This window comes from Panthera tigris, chromosome D3 (genome assembly GCF_018350195.1).
Source record: "Panthera tigris isolate Pti1 chromosome D3, P.tigris_Pti1_mat1.1, whole genome shotgun sequence".
Lineage (NCBI taxonomy): Eukaryota > Metazoa > Chordata > Mammalia > Carnivora > Felidae > Panthera > Panthera tigris.
Genome location: NC_056671.1, coordinates 45543042 through 45560995, shown reverse-complemented (window position 1 = coordinate 45560995; position 17954 = coordinate 45543042). Strand labels below are relative to the sequence as shown.

General features: G+C 41.6%; 1 long non-coding RNA gene across 3 annotated transcripts in view; it reads left to right on the top strand.

The window, feature by feature from the left end:
* Window positions 1-17954, top strand: part of LOC122232552 — a 39231-nt gene that overhangs the window by 1187 nt on the left and 20090 nt on the right. For 2 of the 3 annotated variants that reach the window (XR_006209909.1, XR_006209907.1), the window contains exons 2-3: window positions 12933-12997; window positions 13699-13840. This is a non-coding gene — a long non-coding RNA (uncharacterized LOC122232552). Of the gene's footprint in view, window positions 1-5079; window positions 5211-12932; window positions 12998-13698; window positions 13841-17954 lie in introns of all 3 variants that reach the window. The other variant, XR_006209908.1, reaches the window with a different exon arrangement.

Here is a 17954-nt window from a genome sequence, read left to right as displayed (position 1 = left end):
AGACAGTCTCTCACTGAATCGTGGCTATCCCCTTGGATTTTTTCCCGCAGATGTAGCTCCCCTCCAACTTCTTGCCTCTAGATGGGTGCTAAAAAGATCTGTGTTAACAGTTTAAAGGATTACTGTATACTGGGACTGCAAGCAGATCGAGCAGAAGGAAGGGGATGTTGGGTTACCTGATTGGCTCAGTTGGTTAAGCATCCGAATCTTGATCTCAGCTCAGTCTTGATCTCAGGGTCGTGAGTTCAAGCCCCCGCAATGGGCGCTGGGTGTGAGCCTACTTTTAAAAAAATAAAAGAAGGAAAGGGATGTTAAATGCTCATATCAAACACTCTATAAGAACACTTAGATTATTATATTGAATTTGTGAGTGCACTATTGTTTAGAATAGTCTTGTCAAAATACTTCTCTAAGTTCCACTCCTAAAAAGACATAATTTTGACTGCTTTATCTTCCTCTGTGCTTAACATTAACCCTATGTCAAAGGGTACAGTGGTATTATTACTATCATTTTTATTGGCATTGGCTAAACACTGAGAGGGATTTAAGTAACTTGCCTAAAATCAAACAGTTCATTAGCAAGGAGTCGGGAGTCTCTGTCTCTGCTAGAATAGACAGTATTTTGCCAACCTTGTCCACTCAGTCTGTCTGCTTTTGCCAAAATCACAGTTTCTCATTATTCAGTCCAGAAAAATGCCATCAGCAAATGAGTAAGCCATCATCATGAGCTACAGTGTGGAAGCACCTGGAGACCAGAAGGTTCCTCATCCTTGCCTATTTTCCCAAGTTGCTGTGACAACTAAAAGTATACATGTATGTGAAAGTTCTTGTAAGCTATGAACTTCTATTCAAATGAAAATACTGATGATGATACTAATGGCATTTGACATCTGGGAAGTATTTTCAGTGAGTCAGTCATTGAGCTGAATTCTTTTTTTTTTTTTTTAATTTTTTTTAACGTTTATTTACTTTTGAGACAGAGAGAGACAGAGCATGAACGGGGGAGGGTCAGAGAGAGAGAGGGAGACACAGAATCTGAAACAGGCTCCAGGCTCTGAGCTGTCAGCACAGAGCCTGACGTGGGGCTCGAAGTCACGAGCCGTGAGATCAGGACCTGAGCCGAAGTCGGACGCTTAACCGACTGAGCCACCCAGGCACCCCAAGCTGAATTCTTTATGCATCATCTCATTTACTCCTCCTTTAAGTGCTATAAAGTCTACTCAGACCAATCCCACCCCAAATCATTATTGTTTGCTAAAAAAAAATACAAAAGGGACAAGAAAACCCAATGTACACCCCAAATAAGTCAAATCAAACACTTCACCATAACTTTCTCTTACATTCATAATTTATCACTCACTTAACAGAGGTTCTAAGAATCTAAATACACATATTTATTTAAAAATTTTTTTATTTATTTTGAGAGAGAGAGAGAAAGAATGCAATATGAACAGGGAAGAGGCAGAGAGAGACAGAGAGAATCCCAAGCAGGCTCTGTGCTGTTAACACACTGAGCCTGATGCAGGGCTTGATTTCACAAACTGTGAGATCATGACCTAGGCTAAAATCAAGAGTCCAACACTTAACCGAATGAGCCACCGAGGTGCCAATAAATATATATATACACTCCTACAGCAATTTATGTATGTATGTATGTATGTATGTATGTATGTATGTATTTATTTATTTATTTATTATTTGAGAGAGAGGGAGTGCAAGCCCCAGAGAGGGGCAGAGAGAGAGAAACAATCTGTTTTTTAAGTTATTTATTTTGAGAGAGAGAGCATGAGCAGGGTAGGGGTGGAGAGAGAGGAAGACAGAGAGGGAGAGAGAATCCCAAGAATCCGACATGGAACTTGATCCCATGACCTTGGGATCATAACTTGGAAATCAAGAGTTGGACACTCAACCAACTGACCCACCCAGGTGCCCTGTGACTTGCAATTTATAAACAAGAGCAAGGCTTATCTTCTTCAAAATTGTCACTTGAATAATTATCCCTGGCTACCCCTTGGGTCCAAGTTCCTCTAGGTGGTGGCCTCTTTTCTCACTCCTACTCTTCAATATAACAGAAAGAGAAGCCTTTGAAAGCAGTTAATGTGAAACCAAAGCTGAGACTGATAATCAGAGCCTGAGAAGAGGAAATGCCAGCTTCTTTTAAGATGATGTTACTTCCTTTTTATAGACTAAAAACCAGTCTTTTCATAGTGGCTTGTCAAGGCATAAGTGGCAATGTGGTTCCTAAATGTCTAACAAAAGGGAAATACCTTAAATTATAGTACAGTCATAAAATGGAATATTATGAGCCAATTAAAATGATTTTTCAATGAGAAAAATTACAGAGGAAATCCTCAAAATAAAATGGTAAATGATAAAATCAGGATACGTAACTGTTTGTGTGGTATGTCCATAGGTTGTTTTACACACACACACACACACACACACACACACACACAACATGATTCAAATGTTAACAGAGGTTAACTTTGGATTTTGAAGTTATGAAGTTTCAAAAATTTTAACTATTATACTTTCTCTTATTTTATAAACATTCTATAATGAATATTTATTATTTTAATAATAAAAAAAGATGGAGGAAAATAATAGAAGGGTTAAATATTGTGGTTTAAATGTGGACAAGAGTTTCTGAAGACTATAGTTTCCAATAGTAAATATGCGGTTTTAATAGTCCTATTTACTTGTGAATAGAAATATTATCTTCCTATGTTGTTTCCCCTTATTCTAGTTGCTTTTTATCAGATTCCTACTTGCACTACATGGTTCTGATCTTGCCAGCATGTACAGAATTTCCCAGGAGTACTTGCTGAATGTTTTGGGCAAATGGCTTTCAGATGAGTGGGGCTCAGCCCAGCTCAAGGGATCCTGCAGTGCACTAAGACTTTCCTTCTAATTTAAAGGAGATTATTTAAATTTGCCTAAAGCTCTCAATGTGCTACTTGAAAGTTCTGCTAAACATAGAACCAAACCGAGAAAAACCTCTAGGGAATACATTTGGCAAAAATAGGAGTAAGATGCATTTTTACAAGTAGGTATTTGAATGTTAAGTGTGGAAAAGAAAGACATTTATTAATTGGAGATAAACTCCTGAAAATCACTTAAAATGTAAATATGGGACATGATTATAATGCAGAGGTATTATTTTCTCCCTTAGAAGAGGATTTTTATGGGTGCCTGGGTGGCTCAGTCGGTTAAGCATTGCTGATTGTGTTGCTGTTTGCTGTCAGACCCCTTCCCTGCCTCCCCCCTGCTTCTGTTCTGCCTCTCTCTATCTGCTATTTCAGGGAACAACATTTCTCAGGTCCTTGCCCTCTGGCCTTGATGTAGCTTCTATTTAGCCATTGGAAGCTCCTGGAAGACTGGAGTGGGGAGAAAGGGAGAAGGCATGATGCTTTCCTCCCTCTCTCTCTTCCTTGGGTGGTGTCTTTGGTTCTAGCTTTTTCTCCTCTTTGGTATCAGCTTCTGCCAGGTGATGCCGAATCCTGGCTTCCATGAACTCTCTGCCCTCTCAGCCTTGGTAGCTTCCAGCTGTTGCTAATCTCTTTTTGGCTTCTCCACTCTTTCATCAATTATATATTGAATTCCTTCTATTAAATTCCCTCCAAAATACTCAAACTGGCTTCTGCTTTTCACACTAGACTCTGGCAATACAACTGGTTGTAATTTAGGATCGTGTTGGGAAAGGCACCCAGTTCAAGGGAACATACATAAGGGAAGCAAAGTAAAGACAATTTCAGAGACCCACTGCACCATCAGATATTTTGTCACAATGGTATCAGGCAAAATGCAGGGGCTGCATGAAGTGGGGTTTCTTTACGCAAAGAGATTTAGAGAGAATTTTAAGCATGTGTTGAAAGAAAAACAAAAGTTGGCTATCTTAACAATCTGGGTTTGATGGCTGATAACTGGTGAATTGTTTATGTATCATAGGGAGAGTCCATTTATTTCTTTAGGAATGAGCTATGGAGCTTCAAACAATACCTGTTCTCTTGAGTAGAAGCCTTCTGAGAACATCCAAATTCAATAAAAACTGAACAAAGCCTCAATACACGACAATGTCTCCCATGGCTGTGCTAAGCATGATTGGGCAACAGAGCGTATTTAATTTTTAAAAAGCCACTTTGAGATAATTACTAGCTGCTTTTTAAATTTTAAAATTCTCAACTCTGTATTTATTAAGTCAGGACCATAATTTGTGAAATCAAAGAATTACCAGTTGCTATAATTTTGTCACCAATGGGGAATCCTTATGATAGAGGCAAGAATAGAACAGTTACCAACTGAGCCCTATAAAGAAAGAAGGCAAATAAGGTGTGCTCAGTACATAGTAGAGAAAAATCTTTTTTTTTAAAGGCTTATTTATTTATTTTGAGAGAGAGAGAGAGAGAGAGAGAGAGAGCATGAGTGGGGGAGGTGCAGAGAGAGAGAGAGAGAGAGACAGAGAATCCCAAGCAGGCTTGCATAGTCAGCACAGAGCCCGATGTGGGGCTTGAACCCACGAACCATGAGATCATGACCTGAGCCCAAATCAAGAGTCAGATGCTTAACCGACTAAGCCACGCAGGCGCCCCAGAAAAATCTTACTTGAATGAATGCATGCATGCCTGAAATTATCAGTGAACAGGAACAGGGAATTCATTCTGTCTAGACTTAGTAGTATCTTTTAAGCAAGGTTTTGAAGAATGGTGAGTCATTGTGGAGGCAAGAGGAGGATGAGATTTCAGGAAGATCCAAAAAGTAGAATGGAGAAAGTGAGCAGTGGCCAAGTGAGGCTGGGGTAGGGAGTGTGGTAGGCAAGGCTGGCTTTGTAGGTCAGATAAGCAGTTTTGACTTCCTTTTATGAACAGAAGGGCATGGAATTCTTTTGAGTTGAGGAATGACATGATCACATCTCTGCTTTGCAAGTTCCTTGCATGTACAAGTTCAATATAGATTTGTCAAATTAAATTTCTGAAAGATGATAATGAAACAGCAGCTAAAAATTCTTCTGAATATAATTCCTCTTCAGGTTAGGAACATTTTCCTGCCAGGTGTGGTTAATACCTATTGTTGGTTTCCTAGCAACCATACATCTTTTTGGTGGAGAAAACAGAAGGGTCAGTTGAACATCTCCATTTAGAATCACTCAAGGGACAGTGTATCTCCAAGGAGACACTTGCCTCATTTGTTCCCTCAACTTCCAGAGAATACAGGTGGGTCGGAAGGGATAACTGAGGTTTGGGGTGGGGTGGGATCATGTTTCTGCAGGAAGGTTGGGGAGTACAGGGTGGGGGAAGGGTGCAGCCTTCTCCACCATGCATCAGAATAAGGTTTGCACAGAAAACTTAAGCACAAAGGAATTTGCAGAGAGAGGCTCAGATGAAATGGGAGGCATGAAGCTGTCAGATGGGCTCCAAGGGTGAGATTTGGGTGAGACAGGATAAAGATAGAAGGAGTGAAGGGCAGAGACATCACCAAGACACTGAGTATCTTTTTGGTAATCCTTAGAACAGTCCTCAAGGAAGTTGTTATGATGTCAAATTGATAGATGAGCAAACAGAGACCTGTAGAAGGTAAGGGGCTTGACCAACCTAGCCAGACCAGGGTCTTATCATTTCAAGGGCAAGGAGCACAAGCAAAAAACTCATCCACCCACCATGGTCACTTGTGGCCACCTTGGACTAAGTCCACTCTCTGCTGATCTTCCTTGACTTCTCCTTGGCATCTGCTCCTTTCCCACTTCCTCTTAAAAACATTGCATGGTTTCTGTCCCCACTTCCCCCCCTTCACCTCCTAACCCTCCAGCTCCTCCTTGTAGGCATTCTTGACAGGCATCTCTTCCTCTGGCAATGGCTTCCTTCTTCTGAGAGGTGGTATACTGGGAGCTCCGTGCCCAGCCTCTTCTCTTCTCACACTACAAACCCTCTGTGATGATCTGTCTACTGCCCTGATTTCAACCTCCCCTAACACTGGACTGATGATCTGTCAGTGTAGGTCTCTGCTTCAGACAGTTAAGCTGCCTCCAGTCCCATATTCCTTAGTATGCATGTGGCTATTCCACAATCATTTCAAATACCATAGCAGAGCCCATCATTCCTACCCTGAAGTCTCCATCTGATTCAGCATTCTGTTAGGAGTTTCTCATCAGGGGACAATTTGTTTCAGAGACAGGGCCACTGTATCTCTAGGCTTCCTTTCAGATCTCAACGATCCAACTCTGTGATCACAGAACAAACACTACGTCACAACCTGAACTTAATGCCAACACGCCTCCTCCAAAAGGGAAAATAAATCTCAATCTGCAATGTTCTTGACTCTATCAGGTGAGAAGAGGAGGGGATGAGGAAGAGGAGGGAGGGAAAGAGACCCTCATAGAACTGGGTCAGCACCTGCTAGGAATGAAGTCGGTTGTTTAGCAACAGTACCCTCTCCTCACCTCCCCCTAGATATCAATTTGCGATATTCCATTCCTCCCTCCTTCTTTCAGGCTTGCTCTCAGTGTTTATTTCAGGCAGATTTTACCTATATAAAATCGGAAGGGAGGGGATGCATTTATCATGTTCTTACTGCTGACATAGCTGAATATGGAATTTTCAGATCATAGAGAAATGCACAATTCTTCAAATGAAATTGCTTCTTTTGGCCATTATTTATTTAACAAAAATTTATTGAATGTGTCTGCAATGTGCTTGACACTCTGCAAAGTACTCAGTTGAAAAATCTTCCATAGGAAGGTTTGAAAACTGAAATGAATTCCTTGTGTCCAAGGAGGACTAAGAATTGGTGGAGACATCACACATTAACATTCTAACTTTAGGAACATATGTGGGTTGCTGGACATAATATCAAAAATCAATTGCATTACTATATGCCGGTAATAAACATCCTGAAAAATACCATTTATAACAGCAACAAAACCACAACTTATCTAGGAGTTAAACTAACAAATGATGTATAAGACTTAGTGAGAAGGAAAAAAAAATGCCTTGGCATGGAGAAAACTATAAAACTCTATGAAAAAAATATTTTAAGAAATCTAAGCAAATGGAAAACATATATTGTATTTGTGGTTGGGAAGACATAAAATCCTAAAGAGTCAATTCTCTCTAAAGTAATCTGTGAATCCAATAGAATTTAAAATTTTTAAAAGTTATTTGTTTATTTATTTTGAGAGAGAGAGTGCATGCATGTGCAAGTGTGAATGGAGTCGGGGCAGAGAGAATCCCAAGCAGGTTCTGCATTACCAGCACGGAGCCCAGCTTGGGGCTCGAACTCATGAGCCATGAGATCACGACCTGAGCTGAAATCAAGAAGGGGACACTTAACCAACTGAGCCACCCAGGTGCCCCAATCCAATAGAATTTAGATGAAAAATCCCGATTGATATTTTGTGGATCTCTATAAGCTGATTCTAAAATTAATACAGATAAGTAAAGAGCTAATAGCAACCACAGTAATTTTATTTCATTTTATTTATTTAGATCTATCTATCTATCTATCTATCTAGAGAGGGAGAGAGAGCATGGGGGAGAGACAGAGAGGAGAGAGAGAAAGAATCCCAAGCAGTCTCCATGCTGTCAACATAGAGCCCAACGTGGACTTTAACTCACAAACGGTGAGATCATGAACTGAGTCAAAATCAAGAGTCAACGCTCAACTGACTGATCCACCCAGGTACCCCAACCATGGTAATTTTAAACACAAAGAAAATGGCAGGAGATATTAGGACTTCTTACAATATTGCAGGAATTATGGAAGTGTGACACTGGTGCAGAAATGGAAAAAGCACACTACAAGAACAGAACAGGGACCCCAAAACAGACTTATGCATAAAGGAGTCTTTATACACAAACGAGATAGAATTACCAATTAGTGGGGGAAAGGTGGACAGTTTAGTAAATGGTGCTGGGAAAATTGGGTCTCCATAGGGAAAAAGAATTAATCACATCACCATCCTACATCATAAGCAAAAAACTTTTGCAGAGAGGTTAAACAAGAAGAATAAAACTTTAACGTTTATTTATTTTTGAGAGACAGCATGAGCAGGGGAGGGGTAGAGAGAGGGAGACACAGAATCTGAAGCAGGCTCCAGGCTCCAAGCTGTCAGCATAGAGTCCGACGTGGGGCTCAAACCCACCAACTGTGGGATCATGACCTGAGCCAAGGTCAGAGTTTAACTGACTGAGCCACCCTGGTGCCACAAGAGTAAAACTTTAATAGCCTAAAGAGTATAGGTGAGAATATCTTTATAAGCCTGGGTGAGGGAGTAATTTCTTAAGACTCAAAAACATAAAGCAAAGGAAAAGATTAATATGTTTGTTAAAGGAAATTTTCAGAAAAGGTAAAATCATACAGACATAAAATTAACACATATTAAAGATTTTATTTACAGTGAGCCTGGCTGGCTCAGTCGGTGGAGCGTGTAACTCTTGATCTCCAGGTTGTGAGTTTGAGCCCCATGTTGGGTGGAGAGGTTGTTTGAAAAGAATAAAACCTTAAAAAAAAGATTTTATTTACTTCATTATTAATGAGGGAACCAGGCAGACATTACAACTGTTAAAATGAGAAAGCAGAGAACCACAAATTTATAGGGAATAAAGGCATGTTGAAATAAATTTCCACAGGCAGGTTTGGGGAAGGGGATTAAGGAGTATGGGCAGACTGAGTCAAACTGCCACCAGACAGAATTTTATTTTCATGTCCAGAGACAAGAATTATTTTACATAGCTATCAGTATTTGCAATATAAAATTTGTAAAATAGCTCAAAACAATGAGCAGCTAAAATCCAATAACCTGGAAAAATGAGCTCTAAACAATGCATAATTTTCCCTGGAGAACACCCAGCAATCCTTCATGTTTATTCCAAATGTCCTAAATATTTGACTATATTTAAAAAAAAAACACAAAAAAAAACAACCTTTGGTCTATCAAAAGACATTATAAATTAAGTGAAAACATAAGCCAGAGTAAGAGAAACTTTTTGTGATGCGTATAATTAACAAAAGATTCTCCAAAATATATAAAGAATTTCTACAAATCAATAAAAAAACATAAAAATACCAGTAGAAAATGGGCAAATGTTATGAAGAGGCAATTCAGGAAAGAGAAACAAAGAGAAACAGAGTGACAAATATGCTCAACCTCACCAGTAGTGAGAAAAATGCAAATTAAACCACAGTGACATAACATTTCACATTTGCTAGATTGGAACAAAATAAAGCAGACTGACAATTACAAATGTTGGGGACCACACAGTGCCATGGGAAAAAAATACCGTGAAAGTGTGAATTGGTACAACCACTAAAGCAACGGGGTTATTGCTAGTAAAATTAAAGATGTGTATGTCCTCAAACCAAGTAATTTATTTCCTGGGATTTTCTTCTACATGTGCGCAAGGAAATAGAAACATTTTGGGGCACCTGGGTGGCTCAGTCGGTTAAGCGTCTGACTCTTGATTTCAGCTCTGGTCATGATCTCACAGTTCGAGCCCCACATCAGGCTCTGTGCTGACAGCGCAGAGCCTGATTGGGATTCTCTCTCTCTGCCCCTCTCCTACTTGTTCGTACTCTCTCTCTCTTTCTCTCTCTCTCAAAACAAATAAATAAATTAAAAAACACCACAAGACTATTTTGACAGCATGGCCTATAATAGCAAAATATTAGAAACCATTGAAGTGGCCATCAACAGAATTTAAAAAATTGTGATATGTCTATACAAAGGAGTGCTATATAGCCATTAAAATGAAAGAATCAGAGCTACATGTGTGAACATGGATAAGTCCCCCAAACATAATATTGGGTGGAAGAACATGTTGCAGAACAATGCATATGTATGTTATTGTCCATACCAAAACACATATGGAAATGATAAAAAAAAAATGTGTGTGTAATATAGTAGTAACTTCTGGGGTAGGATGCGGGTGGAATCCAGGAGGGCTACAAAGGGTCTGTGTTGTGACTGCTTTATTTCTCAGGCTTTAGAAACTGGATATACAGTGTTTGCTGCATTTTCCTCTAAATTGTTATATGTCTTAAGTAGGTGATAGTTTTTTGTCTATGTACCTGGATTATACTTGGTATAAGTAGATTTCAGCCCCAAAGCTAAACCAAAGTCCCCTTTCCCCTTTTCTGTTCATTTCTCTCAGAAATGGACTTCCCGCTCCCCCCAGGCCAAGTTTTGGCTCCTAAGGAACCCAGGGAGTGAACTGTAGGTAGATTCCTTCCCTTTTAGGAACACTGACTCTAGCAAGAGCTGGCACAATCTTTGTCAGGAGCGTCTGTCCTCTAGGAGGTGGACTGGATTTGCCTGCCAGCAGCCAGGTGTGGGAAGTCTAGAAGGAAGAGAAAAAAGCACGTTTCCTTCTTCCCTAAAGGAAAGCCTTTCCTCCTGCCATACCGGGCTTGAAACAAAGCAAGATGTAGTGGGGATCCAGGTGGGGGAGAGAGAGACTTCAGGATAGGAATTCCTGTCCAATTCTGTGAAGGCCAGCTCTAATCTTTCCCCTGACCAATATTAGCCCTGCAGGGCACATGAGAAAACACAGCTCAGGATCCCACAGCAAAATGTGTAAGTCAAGGACCAAACACATCAAGAAGATATAATAACCAGGAATGTATATGTATGTGGAATAGACATTTATCCTGCCAAGCATCCTCACCCACTTCTCATTTTGAAGGATTCTCTACCTCCCCCTATAGAAGCTCAAAATACCCTACCGTCATTTTGCCAGTGTCTTGTCTTCCAAGGCAAGTCATGAGACCAAGGCTCTGGCGATGGACAAACATTTGCCTCCCTCCATTTAGGAGCTAGTGACACAAGAGAGCAGAAACTACAGAATTTGTCCAGCAGGCTGGGGTCTCCAGCAAGACTGAGTTCCTGTGGCAGCATTTTGGCTCTGCTGCTCACATTCCAGTTGCTGGGAGCTGCTCAAGGCATTGGGGAACAGCATGTGTAGCTTTGCAGAGATAGCGTGATATCTGCAACTTCCTCATGTGGCTTCTTCCGTGGCTTGCTGTGCAGCTCCTGGCTGGGTAGCACTGAGCCCAGTTGTTTTAGGTCTTCCAATAATTCTGGGAGGTACTTTTTCTGCTTAAATGGGCCAAAGTCAATTTTGTTTGCAGTGTAGAATCCTGACAGATGTACCTAGCAACACAGCCTTTAAATTGATGAAGTAAAAAGGATCAGAATCACATGGGGAAACTGACAAATGCCTTGATCAGAATGGAAGATGTAAAAGTCATTCTTTCAGAAACTGATAGATCCGGGTGACAAAACATCAACAAAGATTCCGAAGGTTTGAACAAGGTGATTTGAAAACGTGATCTAGGGGTACCTGGCTGCCCCAGTTGGTGGAGGATGCGACTCTTGATCTCAGAGTTGTGCGTTCAAGCCCCACGTTGGGTGTAGAGATTACTTAAAAAATATATATTAAAAATAAAACAAGATAAAATAAAATAACATGTGATTTTATACATATGGATATAGAGCCTGATATCTAATAAAAGCAGAATTAAACCAGTCAACATACATGTAATGAGCACATGCTATGTGACAGGCACTGTTCCAGACACTTGGGATACATCAGTGAATAAAATGAAACCTCTCCTCCAGTATGGTCCCTTGCAGCAACCTCCTCTCAGGAGGCCAAAGTGAGTCCTTCTTCTGCCATGCAGTCATATTCCCCTTGCTCTGGGCTTGGCCTTATCAAAGCATCTTCTCAGCAAAAGCAAGCTTCTTCCTGTAAGGAATTCTTAAACCACTGCTAAGAAACCAAAATTATCTTTATCTTGTTGCACAGAAAATTGACTTTATAATACTTTTATCTAGTGGGGTGATGAAAATAGTCTGGAATTAGATAATGGTGATGGTCACACAACCTTGTGAATATACTAAAGCCCACTGAATTGTACAATTTTAGAGGGTCAATTTTATGGTATGTGAATTATATGTCCATTAAAAAAAAAGATTTAGCAACTGGCCCAGCACCTATCATTCAATAAGGGCTGAATAAATGATAGATGCTATATATCTATCATCTATACAATTATCATCTCCTTTTAGCATTTATCCTTAAAAACAACAGAGATGCTTGGGATATCGTATAATTTTCTAGAATCTTCTCTCATTCACCACTATCATGCAAGTCTGTAGGGACCCTGGAGCTGATAACATCTGTGGCTTTCATATGTGCCATTCTGATTTGGGTTCAGATGTTATGTATTGGGAAGCAGAGGAAGCCTGCATCTTTTCCACTAAGCCTCTCAGGGGTTGATGGTCATCCCCTAGATTATTTGTGCTGTTTAACAAGAGGCAGGACAGGGTCAGTTTATAGTGTCAACCTCTCCTTATATACATAGCCAAAGATAAGGTTAAAATTTAGAGCTCCTGTAGTTAAAAATGTTATTTGTGACTCTCATACAGAGGCATAAAAATTTGCTATTAGACATTTCATTAGGTGCCTTTACACCTCCCACCCCCCAACATGTTTATATATAGTGTTCATCTTCTAAAAATTAATAAAAAGAAAGCTTTGCAAAAGTTACCAAAACAGGGGCGCCTGGGTGGCTCAGTCGGTTAAACATTCAACTTCAGCTTAGATTGTAATCTCACAGTTTGTGGGTTTGAGCCTTGCATCAGGCTCTCTGCTGTCGACACAGAGCCCACTTTGGATCCTCTGTCCCCCTCTCCCTATCCTTCTCCTGCTCATGTGCATGTGCTCTTTCTGTCTCTCTCTCAAAAATAAATAAACATTTTTTAAAAAGTTGTGAAAACACTAAAAAAAGAACCACACTGATGTATGAAAGACACACAGCATTTGAAATGCACATTAAATTTTTACCTGGAATGGTAATCTGAGATACAAATAACTTTTTAGCTGATGCGTATTTTTTAAATTATAAGAATTATAAAGTTACTTTCTCTTTCTGCAAGATAGCCAAGAGGGGACAAAAGCTGAATTATAAGCCCACACAATTTATGGTTCTTCAGGTTTGCCACTTGGTGAGTAGCAATAAAATAATTTGATAATAGTGAGAGAAACTCAAGAACCCAGGAGGATATTTGATATGGCACTATAAAAAACAAGCCATCATTATAAATTTAAAGGTATTATATAAAATAGCCAACTGGTACACCCAATCCACAAATCACCTTTGACTACAGACTTCAAGGTCATAAAAAAATGAGGCTGTTTACCCTAAAGTTTGATACAAGATAGTATAAAGAAGACATGTTTTGGGGGTTCTTTTTTTGGTTGATAATATTGCCCTGTGTACCTTCTTAAAGAAGAACAGAGAGAAATTATTTATTTCATTTGGCAACAATACAGTTTCTCTCTTCCAAAGAACTCAAAGTATTTGTACAAGTATTCACTGATAGCCTTGTAGAGATGGAGGAGCAGGGGGGAGGGCGGAGAAGGCGGCAGGGTGGAAAAGCGAGAGAGGATGGAGAATGGGGGAAGATGGAGAAGGGGAGGAGGGTGGAGAAAAGGGAGCAGGATGCAGAAGGGGGGAGAGCGGAGAAGAGGGTAGGGTAGAGAAGGGAGAAAGATGAAAAGGGGAAGGTGAGGAGGGGGAAGGTGGAAGTGGGGAGGATGGAGAAGGGGGATGAGGAGGAAGAGTGAAGGAAAAGAAGGAAGTGCCAGCAGGGGCAGGTGCTAAAAATGGTAAAGTAATTTTCCTGTTTTTCTTAATAATTCCCAGGATGTCTACAACCGTGTCAACTCACTACTAAGTCAGCTGCAAATTACTCGGTTCCCAACCTAATATTTGGTGTACAAATGAGGGCACCGTGCTCTGTAAAGTTGTTCTTGCACAGTTGCGTCTGCCTCAGCAGGGAAAACGTGTAAGTATTTGCACAAACCGGTCTGTTATCTCAGAGAATCCAGGATTGTTTCAAAGTGGCTTCAATTCAGTTTAGTGGGTAATTATTGAGCATCAACTAAGTTCTGGGCCTTTTAGGGATTTGGTGGCGAATGTATTCATGCAGGGCTTCTCAGACTGTGCTCCCAGGGTTAGTAACATTTGCAGCCCCTGGAAATTTTTAAGAAATGCAATTTCCAGCGCCCCACCCCTTGCTACACAAGTCAGGGATTCTGGTCCCGTGTCTGCATTTTAGTAAGTCACGGGGTGACTGACTACAGTTTAAGAACCACTAATGTTGTGTTAATGGGTGACTCTCAATGCAATAAAGCTCAATAATTGTTAGATGAATGGATGGATGACAAAGCAAACAATAACAATAAAATGAAGGGGCTGTTGCGGAGATTGGGGCGGCACAAAATATTAGCATACTCGGAAGAAAGCATCCTCCGTCAGTCTCAGCTTTCCATGCTTGCCGGCTGGGGCACACGCCTGTGTTCCCAGCATGGCCGTTGCTTTCTTTTTCTTTGTTCATTTGTTTATTGATGCTTGTTTACTTCCCATTGTGGGAAGAACAAAACAACAAGAAAATAAAGACATGAACATGATCAGACAAAACCAGAGGCATTTGAGAACTGGTGATGTCCTCACAGCAAGGTTGGTTTTGATGGATTCTTTGGGATAAGAGTAAGGAGCGCTTGGTTCGTTATTTATAAAAGGAGCAGAATTCACTGTTGGTTCACTCGGCCCTGGTGTGCACAGTCACCTCTCTTCTCCCTCATTCTGGAAGAGGCTGGCAGAGCTAAGCTCAGCTGGCTTAGTGAAGTCAGAACTTGCCTGGGGACACAAAACTTCCTCCACGAAAGGTTTTTTATTTATTTTTTTGTTAAATAAAGGAAACACTTTTGTGTCTTCTAAGCTGCTGCTGGCCTCCAGCCTGGCTCCCTGCAGCTCCTTCTTCCCAGGATCTGACTTAGAGTCACAGGGGCTTTCTTGGCATTCAAAACCCTCACACGTTTTGGAGCGAAGTAAACGCAGTGAGAACCTCTTTCAGTGAATTTCTGGGGAATCTCAACTGTGGGAGCCCCGGAAAGTCCTTCTGCCCCTGAGGACACTGGAGCCACCTAACAGATGAGGACACTTGGGTTTCGTAATGTAACTTTTGTCACAGTGGAGCGCACTTTAGAATTTCACTTCCTGTTTTAATTCTGTTTGGAGATGAAATCTGCTGAGATTTCATTTCAAAAGAGCAGTTCGAACTTCGTCCGGAAACTTTCTCTGCAAACTAGAAAAGCGAATGGGAACAAAATTGTAGTCAGCGCCTACGGACAACCAGTTACATACTAATTTGAACAGCCAGTGAATACTGGTAGTGAAGTGCTGATGGTATTCAGCTTTGGGTTCTGGGCACCAGGGCTTTGGGGGTAAGGGGCTGGAGAGCTTTGCACTGGAGGGATTTCGAATGCAATCTCAGACAGCCAAGGTTTTGCAGATGGGACAGCCCGGGAAGGAGAGGGAAAGACTGATAGAGAACAGGGGGCTGAGGTGTGGAGGGAGAGAGGTGTGAGGGCAGCCACAGGATATCAGCAAGGGATAGCAAAGGCTTAAAAGGCTGTGGGGAGGGGCGCCTGGGTGGCTCAGTTACTTGAGCATCCCACTCTTGATTTCGGGCTCAGGTCAGGATTTCACGGTTTGTGAGTTCGAGCCCCACGTTGGGCTCTGTGCTGACACTGAGGAACCTGCTTGGGATTCTCTCTCTTGCTCTCTCTCAAAATAAATAAGCTTAAAATTAAATTAAATTAAATTAAATTAAATTAAATTAAATTAAATTAAATTAAATTAAGAGTTGTGGGGAGTTAGGCTGTGAGGCCTTGTGCCAAGTTAAACACGGACTTCATTCCACTGGCCAGAGGGAGGTGTGGACGGTGTTTCCTCAGGGAGGATGGGCTGAGCCTGTCCAGTTTGACAAAGATCGCTCTGTGGGAAAGAAGAAAGCAGCTGGGAGGCTGCTGGGATAGCCCAGGTACAAGTGGCAGGCACGAAGCTTCGTCCAAGTCTGGGGCTCTTCCCCCTGCCCCAGAGCTCCCTGGCCGAGCAGAGTTCGCATTCCCCACGGAACTGGAGGCACAGCCAGAGACAGAATATGGCATGCCTGAAAGTTCTTCAAGGTATTAAATTTTGTCTTAAAAATTCATGCAGATGTTTGCTGCAGGAAGCTGGGCCGTATTTTTGTCCTATGACTTAACGTGCCCTATGCGTCCTCCAGGGCCACCCATTCTCCATGTTGGGAAGGGGTCTGCACTGTGTAAGCCTCTCTGTTGACATCCCTTTGCACGCTAATCAAGCAGGGGTGCCAGGCTCATCGTGTGGAGCAGTGAGCCATCTGTACAAAGAGTACCTTTCTGTGTCATGTAGACAATGGCTTCACTTGTCTTGAGCGAAAGGATTTCCTGAATTGGATTTCATTTAATTAATTCTATTGTCCGTCTCTTCTAATACTTTTCCTCCGCTTACTATGATACTCAGTTAATTGGCTTGACAGATCCATAGATAACTAATTGGCAGGCGTAGAGGACACGCTGACTTGCCAATGGGAGGTCTGTAGCCTTAGCTCCGTTGCGGAGTATTTTGTATTCTGTCTGACTGTTCTAAGACTGATCGTAGTAGTTAACGTTAACTGGGCACGTATGGGGTGCCGGACACTACTCTGGGCTACGTTATTTCATTTCTTCTCTACAGCTGGCCCGAGGTAGATGATGCTATTATTCTATTATTCCCATTTATAGATGAGAAGACTGGGATAGAGAGCCAGGATATGACCTGGAGTGGTCAAAATCCAATGTGAGAGTTTTCAGTCTGTTCACTCTGGGAATAAAATGGAAACTTTCGTGCACGACTCGACCAGTAACACTTAAGATCCTCTGCAACCTTGGCATTTCCTGATTATGTGAACTTTTATTTTTAAAATTTTTAAATGTTTACTTGTTTTTGAGAGATAGAGAGAGACAGACAGACAGCATGAGCAGAGAAGAGGCAGAGAGACAGGGAGACACAGAATCCGAAGCAGGCTCCAGGCTCTGAGCTGTCAGCACAGAGCCTGACGCGGGGCTTGAACTTGAGAACCATGAGATCATGACCTGAGCAGAAGTCAGACACTTAACCAACTGAGTGAGCCACCCAGGCGCCCCCTGATTTTGTGAACTTTTGAAAGAGCAGATTGATTCCGAGGAGAATGGGCAGACAGACTACAATGAAATCCACTTTTTCTCTAGGCGACCTCCCTGAGACGAAAGGGTACCCAGTAAGACTTTTCTTTTTTTTTAGTTTTTTTAATGTTTACTTTATTTTTGAGAGGGACAGAGACAAAGTGCGAGTGGGGGAGGGGCAGAGAGAGAGGGAGACACAGAATCCAGAGCATAGAGCCCAACGCAGGCCTCAAACCTACGGACTGTGAGATCATGACCTGAGCTGAAGTTGGAGCCTTCGCCAGCTGAGCCACCCTGGTGCCCCAAGACTTTTCCATTGGAATTGTAACTTTCTTGTTTTTATTGGGTGTATAGGTAGAAGTTGCAGAGATTAATATATATATGTTTTAAAGTTTATTTTGAGAGGGAAAGATAGTATGAGTGGTGGTGGGGGGGAGGGGAGAGACGGAGAGAGAGAGAGAGAGAGAGAGAGAGAGAGAGAGACCCAAGCAGGCTCCATGCTCAGTGTGAAGACCAACTCGGGGCTCAATCTCATGACCGTGAGATTGTGACCTAAGCCAGAATCAAGAGTCGGACACTTAACCAACTGAGCCACCCAGGCACACTGAGATTAATGTATTTGAAAGAAAACTTGATTTTCTTTTGAGTTATAAAACAAAAATGAAGACACTGTCAGTGCCTTAGTCTTCTGGGGCTGCCATAACAGAACATCACAGACTGTGTGAGATTTATTTTCGTACAGTTCTGGGGGCTGGAAGTCCAGATCAAAGTTCCAGCAGGGTTCGGTTTCTAGTGACAGCTCTCTTCCCTGTTTGCAGATGGCTGCTTTGTCCTCGAGTGGCCTTTCCTCTGAGGGAGGGAGAGGGGAAGGAGAGGAAGCGCTCTCCTTTT